We start from the raw sequence: 8747 nt of genomic DNA, 5'->3' as shown, positions 1-8747 counted from the left end.
CGCACCTGACGACTATCATCCGATAGGATGCAAGTGGGTTTACAAGAAGAAAAGAGGAACTGGAGGCGAAGTCGAAACTTTTAAAGCTAGACTTGTAGCCAAGGGTTATACCCAAAGAGAAGACGTGGACTATGAGGAAACTTTTAGTCCTGATGCCATGCTCAAATCCATCCGAATTCTTCTCTCCATAGTTGCTGCTTTCGATTATGAAATCTGGCAAATGGATGTCAAGACTGCCTTCCTTAATGGGGTACTTGAAGAAACCATGTATATGGAGCAACCAGAAGGTTATGTTCTTCCTGGGCAGGAAAAGAAAGTTTGCAAGTTAAACAGGTCTATCTATGGACTTAAGCAAGCTTCTCGCTCATGGAACAAGAGGTTTGATGAAATCATCAAGACCTATGGCTTTCTTCAGAATGAAGATGAACCTTGTGTTTACCAACTCAAGGAAGACCAAATAGTAGTATTCCTGGTCCTTTATGTTGATGACATTTTGATCATTGGAAACAATGTCAAGAAAATGACTCACATTAAGGAATGGCTCAACACTCAATTCGATATGAAAGATTTGGGTGAAGCAGCCTATGTTCTTGGTATTCAGATTATCAGAAACCGGAAGAACAGATCTCTTGCTCTCTCTCAAACAACCTACATAGACAAAGTCTTAGAGAGATTCTCCATGAACAACACCAATGGGGTAAACATGCCTTCTTGATATGGTATTCGTCTATCTAAGGCACAGTCACCGACTGATCCTCAAGAGATAGAGGACATGGCGAGAATTCCCTATGCCTCTGCAGTTGGAAGTCTAATGTATGCAATGTTATGCACTAGACCTGACATCTGTTATGCTATTGGAATCGTGAGCAGGTATCAGTCTAATCCAGGACAAGAACATTGGAATGCAGTTAAGTATATTTTGAAATACTTAAAGAGTACAAGGAATCTTGTGTTAGTCTACAAGGGTGGTGCTTTAAATCCCATAGGCTACACTGATTCAGATTTCCAGGCAAGTCTTGAAGACAGGAAATCTACATCTGGGATGGTGTTTACTCTTGGGGGTGGAGCAGTGGTTTGGAGAAGTGCTGAATACATAGCAGCAGCCGAAGCTGCTAAAGAACTTGTCTGGCTAAGAAAGTTCTTCACCAGCATAGGTGTTGTTCCTGGAATGGAAAAGTCTCTGGTACTACTCTGTGATAACAATGGAGCAATAGCAAACAGTAAAGAACCTCGAAGCCACAAGAGAAGCAAACACATTGAAAGGAAGTATCACATTATCAGAGAATACGTGGGAAGAGGGGATGTACTAGTTGAGAAAGTTGACACAGAGGACAACCTAGCTGATCCATTTACCAAAGTCCTGGCCGTGACAGCCTTTGAAAAGCACCGTCAGAATTTAGGATTAATTGATATGTACTAATTAGTTTTATATTAGTGCAAGTGGGAGTTTGTTAGGTTTTATGCCCTAAATAAAACTCCATTTCAATGTAATGTATTTTATTCAACATCAATAAAGAAACAGAAGTATTTTTTCATTCATTTGTGTATGTTTTGGTTCACTTTATCAATTGCTTGTCTATTTGATTTATAAATTCATCTTAAACCCTTTTCACATACTTGATCATGTTTATTGTGCTGTCATCACATTGGAAAGTAAACATGACTATGTGAATAAAGTTTCCTAGATTTATCAGACACAGAGTTTTACTGATATGATAATATACAACAAGAGTTTACTTGTATTTGGAGAAATACTATGTTCTTTCCAGAACATTGGTTAAAGTAAAGCTCAGGTTGGATGCATGGAGTATGCATCGGAAGGGACCGATATTGAACTTTGACTTAGATTTAATTAAACTTACCGTAGAATCTATTCAAGTCAATATCGCCAAGTTGATCCTAGATCAAATGATCTTAATCCTGTTATGATTAGGCTCAATCTTGAAAGGCTATTCGTGTTCTTTGATTTGTTAGTTAAGCCTACTTTTAGGTCAGGGTGATACGTACTTTTTGGGAACACGGTAGTGCAATTGAGTGGGAGCGCTAGCATAAACATGGAATCTATAGCTTCTATCTGGCGAATAGTAAGCAAAGGATGATCTCCTTCGAGCTTGACCAAACGAAAATAAATGGTGGAGATCTCATTTCACATAAGCTGAAATATCATTTATACGGGGTCAAGTGTTTTAAGGATAAAATACATAGTAGGGTGTTACGGTAATCTAATCCCTTTACTGTGTAGATCATTCATATAGAGGATCATTGATCACATTAGGATTATAACAATGGATAACTAATGATGTGTCTATATGGTGGAACATATAGAGCATTCTATATACTGAGAGTGCAATTCTAAGTTCTATGCGTGGATTCAACGAAGAATTAATAAGTTAGTGAATTTTAGTGCTAAATTCTTGATCTACTTATTGGAAGCTCGGTTATATAGACCCATGGTCCCCCCACTAGTTGAGATAATATTGTTTGTAAGACTCATGTAATTGGTTTTGATTAATCAATTATAATTCACAAATTAGACTATGTCTATTTGTGAAATTTTCACTAAGTAAGGGCGAAATTGTAAAGAAAGAGTTAATAGGGGCATATTTGTTAATTATGATACTTTGTATGGTTCAATTAATAAATATGATAAATGACAATATTATTTAATAATTATTGATAGTTATTAAATAGTTAGAATTGGCATTTAAATGGTTGAATTAGGAAATTGGCATTTTTGAGAAAATCAGATACAAAAGGTGTTAAATTACAAAATTGCAAAAAGCAAGGCCCAGTCCACTAAGCCATGGCCGGCCACCTTTGTAGGCTTTTTAAGTTGATATTTTCATTATTTTAATGCCATATAATTCAAATCTAACCCTAGTGGAATGCTATAAATAGATAGTGAAGGCTTCAGGAAAATTACACTTCACATCAGAAAAACCTGAGCCTCTCTCTCTACCTTGGCCGCCACCCTCTCTCTCTCTTCTTCCTTGATAATTTCGACCTACCTTAGTGATTAGAGTAGTGCCCACACACATCAAGCAATACCTCAATCATAGTGAGGAAGATCGTGAAGAAAGATCATCAGCAAAGGAGATTCAACATCAAGGATTCAGAGAAAGAAGATCCAGGTTCAGATCTTGATAATACTCTGCTACAGAAAGGATACAAGGGTTAGAGATCTGAACGGAAGGAGTCATTTAATTCCGCTGCACCCAATGTAAGGTTTCTTAAACTTTATATGTGTTTAATTTATCGTTTTAGAAAGTTCTTATTTAGGATGTTAATAAACATACTTTTGAGTAGATCTAAGATCCTGGTAAAATAATTTCCAACATTAGATACCACTCATGTGTTTGAGTTATGAAAATCTAGAACTCCATCTAGATTTATCATACGAAAAGCAACCAGTTCAGGTTTTAGACAGAAAATATAATGTCCTTTGAAACAAGACCATAGTTTTGGTCAAGGTACTCTGAAGAAATTTTAAGGTGGAGGAAGTCACCTGGGAGTTGGAGACTGACATGAGGGATCAATATTCAGAGTTGTTTAGGTTATATTTTGAGGACGAAATCCTTTTAACGGGGGATAATTGTAAAAACCGCTTAATTTTAGTATGAGAATTAGTAGATAACTAGGGTTTAACTCTGAATTTAAATTTTAATTATGATTCATGAATTTATGGAGATATATTTGAATTTTAAGCGTGCTATTTATGTTATATATGAAAATTTATATTTTTCATATTTTATGCCCGATAAAAGTAGAACGCGACGTTTGGCCGATAGAGTCACATTTTTGTATGGTTTAGTATTTTAGAAATAGCAAGGCAATTTAGATAGACGTTGGGAATGTCGAGAATATTGGTATTTTTAGATTTGACCCAAATGCCTCTAAGTGGCAAGGTTGATTCTTGGTGATGCAAGGGGCAAAATAGTCTTTTCCCTTGGATTGACCTTTATCTTTCAGTGACTTAAAAGATTAAATTAAGTTTATGTAATTTGATTTTTAATGTTATATTTTATATTATTATGTAAAACAATTAAGTTATTCTTTTTATTTTATTCAAAAATTAGAATTTAGATAAATTACACTCTCTCTCTTCAACTCTCTCTCCCTCTCGACCTCTTTGGAAAAACAACAGCAAGTTAGGGTTTTTCTACTTAATTTTTGGTATATTAACAAGATCTTAGTGGTTCCAATCCAAGGTAAACTTCCAAGCTCACTTCTCTTTATTTTCTTAAGTTCTAAGTTAGGTTTTATGCTTGATTTTTGGAGTTAGGGTTTTGTAGTTTTAAAGGATGTTGATTTTGTTTTTAGATGTTGTTTTGATGTTATTGAGCTGATTTATAACTGAATTGAGTGTTGTTGTTGTGTTTGAGTAAAGTTTGAACTTTAGAGCTCAAACTTTGCTATCTCATGGTGATTTTTGATTATGGGAATTTTAATTCAGTTCTTTTTCATGTTTTATGTTCATTATGGCTTGAATAGGTGATCTAGAAAGTTACGTTCAATTTGGGGTCGAATTGAGGTGTTTTTGTGGTTTTTGGAGATTCTTGTATTGAAACGGTCGACCGGTTCAGTATAAACCTGTAGGAACCAAAATTTCGCTTCATCCCCAAGCAAACCCCATTGAATTGATTTTCTAGTTGGGAACCGATCTCCCCGATGGGGCAGTTTAGAGCACCCTAGATTTTCTCATTGTTACGATATTTAAGGTATTGCCATGTTATCCATCGATAGAGAAATTTTTAGTTTTGATTTTAAGTCCCTGAAAAAGTGATGTGGCATGTCACTCACCAATTTTACGAATATTGTGACTTAAAGGCCTGTTAATCGTCGAGCAGCAGTTCCACTTAGGTTGACCAGTACACCTGCATTCGGAAACGAGGTAAGATTCATATAATGATATGCATATGTGATTACATGTTTAGTGTGCATGTTTATGAAGCCTGTTAGATTACATTGAAATAGCAGTATCAATATACGTAGAGTTGTGTTGGATACCGATAAATGTATGTTTGGCTCAAGTACTGATTGGCATTATCACATCGGATGAAGATTGTACATGTCGTGGCGATTAGACCTTGAGCGTATGATCTTTGGGACAGCAGGTTGTATTTTGTATAGTCGCTAAGGGAAAATTTTTGTATCAAATATTTTGTGACTCAGCTGTAAATATTTTAACTACGGGATCCCAATTATATATATGTTATTTACTTTGAAATTTAAGAGTAATCCTGTAAAGTTTAATTAATTACGTTTTTTAATAAACTCGTTGGTTAGCAACAGATTGTACAATTAATATAAAATTTTAATAACACGTCTAATCTAGTATAGAGTTACAAAGCAGGTCCATAAAATAATAGTTCATGCTGTTCCGATTGTGAGTAAAGCTAAAGCTACCTGGCTGCTAAGAGAGTATTTGATTGATGATGTAAAGCAAGCCCTTTTCTCTATCCAGAATGATAAAGCGATTGGTCCTAATACCTATATATAGTAGTGCATTTTTAAAGACACTTGGGATATTACTGGGAATGACCTTGCTGAAGCAATTCTCTCTTTTCTGTTGGGTTTTATGCCCTAAATAAAACTCATTTTCATATAATCAGATTTACTTATTAATAAAGATCAGAAATAACATTTTATGTTGCATGGTTCACATGATTTATTTCATGATTATAGGTATATAATGTATGAATTCTTTTTAAGCCCAGAACATATGAGTTGGTTAAAGATTATAGCGTTGTCAGCACAGCCGAATATAATCTTAATTATATGTTCAAAAGTTTATTCCCTGATTTGTCAAAACACTAGATTTAGACTGACACGGTATAATCAGCGATAGGTATTCTTACACCTTGGAAAAGTGTTATGTCCTTTCCAGGACATTGGCAAAGTTTACCAGTATCGGATGTATGGAGTATACATCGGAAGGGACCGATATTGAACTATGATTAAATATATTAAAATTTACCGTAATATCTATTCAATTCAATATCACATGTTGATCCTAGATCAAATGATCTTAATCCTGATATGGTTAGGTTCAATCTCAAGAGTGTTACTCGTGTTCTTTGATTTGTTAGTTAAGCCTACTTTTGGGTCAGGGTGATACAGACATTTTGGGAACACGGTAGTGCAATTGAGTGGGAGCGCTAACATAAATATGGAATCTATAGCTTCTATTTGGCAAATAGAAGTAAAGGATGATTTCCTTCGAGCTTAACCAAACGAAGATAAATGGTGGAGATCTCATTTCACTTAGCTGAAATATCATTTATACAGGGTTAAGTGTTTTAAGGATAAAATACATTGAAGGTGTAGCGGTAACAGTAGTGCCTTTTCAATGTAGATCATCTATATAGAGGATCATTGATCACATTAGGGTTATAACAATGGATAACTAATGACGTGTCTATATCATGGAACATATAGAGCGTTCTATATGACTGAGAGTGCAATTCCAAGTTCTAAGTGTGGATTCAATGAGGAATTAATAAGTTAGGGAATTTACTTGGTAAATTCGGTTCGACTTATTAGAAGCTCGGTTATATAGACCCATGGTCCCCATACTAGTTGAGACCATACTGCTTGTAAGACTCAGTTAATTGATTTTAATTAATCAATTATAATTATAAAAGTTAGACTATGTCTACTTTATGAATTCTCACAGTTTAAGGATGAAATCATAAAGAAAAAGGGTTTCTAGGTTTAATTATTAATTGAGAGACTTTGCATGTCTAATTAATTATTATTTTAAATGACAATATTATTTAATAATCTATTTTAGTTATTAAATAATTAGTTTTGGCATTTAAATGATTAGAATTGGAAAAGTGGCATTTTTGGAGAAATAGAAATAAAATTGAGGAAACTACAAAATCCAAGTGAGGCCCATTTCACCTTATGGCCGGCCACATGATTTTGATTTTCCCAATTATTATTTTCAATTTTAATTGTCATGTAATTGCTAATCAAAGCCTAGCAAAAATAGGAAAGTGGTGGATCACACTAAATAAGGCAGTTAATTGATTACACAGTAATTAAGGAAACTGTTTTATTTGGAAAGTTGTGCTCTCCCTTCTCCCTATATAAAGAAACCCTTTGTTCTCTTCTCTGGTATGCTAAAAGCCACGAAATTAAGAGAGAAAAAGAGAGAAAAATTTTGAAATCCTTGTGAGATGAGTAGTACACACATCAAGTGGTACCTCAATCATAGTGTAAGACTATGGAATTTCTGCATCAAAGAAGGAGAAAAGAAGATCCAGGTTCAGATCTTGGTGATGCTCTGCTACAGAAAGGAATCAAGGGCTAGAGATCTGAACGGAAGGAGTCATATTACTCCGCTGCACCCACTGTAAGGTTTTCTAACTTTATATGTGTTTATTTTCATTGTTTTAGAATTCATATTAGGTTGTTAATCCAACATACATGATAGTAAATAGATCCTGGTAAAATAATTTCCAAAAACTGGCACCAGAGCGATGGTAATGATTTACTTTCATGTAATATGAATTAAAACGATGACTTACATGTTTTTGTGTTGATTTGGATGGTTTCATGTGGTTTATGTGTTAGTTGATGAATGTTGATGTTGTACAGTTTCGTTTTCCATGAAAAATATTTTTTCAATTTTTGAAAATATTTTATTTGGATTCCTTGTGAAAAATTAAGCAATTTTGTTTTTTACGGAACTCGATTCCGATAAAAATTGAGAAAGATATGAATTTTGGAAGATTGGAAATCATGGATGCTGCATGCAGCCTATCCTGGCAAACCTCTACAAATTGCGAATTTTGTGGGTTTTTCCCCAAAAATCCAATTTTTTCATGAGATTGTTTCCCAAAATTTATTTTTCCTTTCTTAAATATTTCTAAATTGAAATGTTTCCAATTTTAAATATTTTCAATTTGGAATTTTTCCAATTTTTAAATATTTCTATTTTGGAATGTTTCCAATTTTAAATATTTCCTTTTATAGTCAGATTTAAAAATTTGTTAACTTATTTAATATTTATTTATTATTTAATTATAAGATTAGATATTTTGATATTTAAGATATTTTAAATTAAAAGATAACTTTGTCTTTTTATTTAAAATATTATATTAAAATTATCTTATATGACAAATTAAATAATTAATAAATTTGAAATTAACATAGATATTTTTATAGATATACTTACCATAATATTTTCAAATTCAAAATTTGTTATTTAGTTAAATATTTAATTATTTATAAATTATAAGTATAAAAATGATATCTTTTCTATATATATATATATATATCATTTTTTTCCTTATTAGAAATTTATAAATCATATCTTAAATATTTAAATAACATAGATATTTTTGTAGAGATTTGAATATTGCTTAATTTGAGATATTTTGACATATAATTATGGTAATTATTATTCATTTATTATTTTATTCCTAAAATAATAATTATCTATCCAAATCTATTTTAAAATTGGTTTATTTTATTACTTTATTTTATTAAATTATAAGATCTGAAAGTGATATTGAAGATTCTTTCCTTTCAAATCATTGATCTTATTAGATATTTAATTTAATTTGATTCAAATAAACCTAGATATTTTAAAATTAGTTTCCTTTATTTGGTTAGTTTAAGAATAATAATTTAATTATATTAATATCTTATTTCACATTTGTTACATGGACAATGTTTGTTTATTTATATTGTTTATTCAAAAACTTTTTTAACAAACCTATTATTTATCTGATCTA

This window comes from Cannabis sativa, chromosome 2 (assembly GCF_029168945.1).
Source record: "Cannabis sativa cultivar Pink pepper isolate KNU-18-1 chromosome 2, ASM2916894v1, whole genome shotgun sequence".
NCBI lineage: Eukaryota > Viridiplantae > Streptophyta > Magnoliopsida > Rosales > Cannabaceae > Cannabis > Cannabis sativa.
This window is presented reverse-complemented; position numbering follows the sequence as displayed.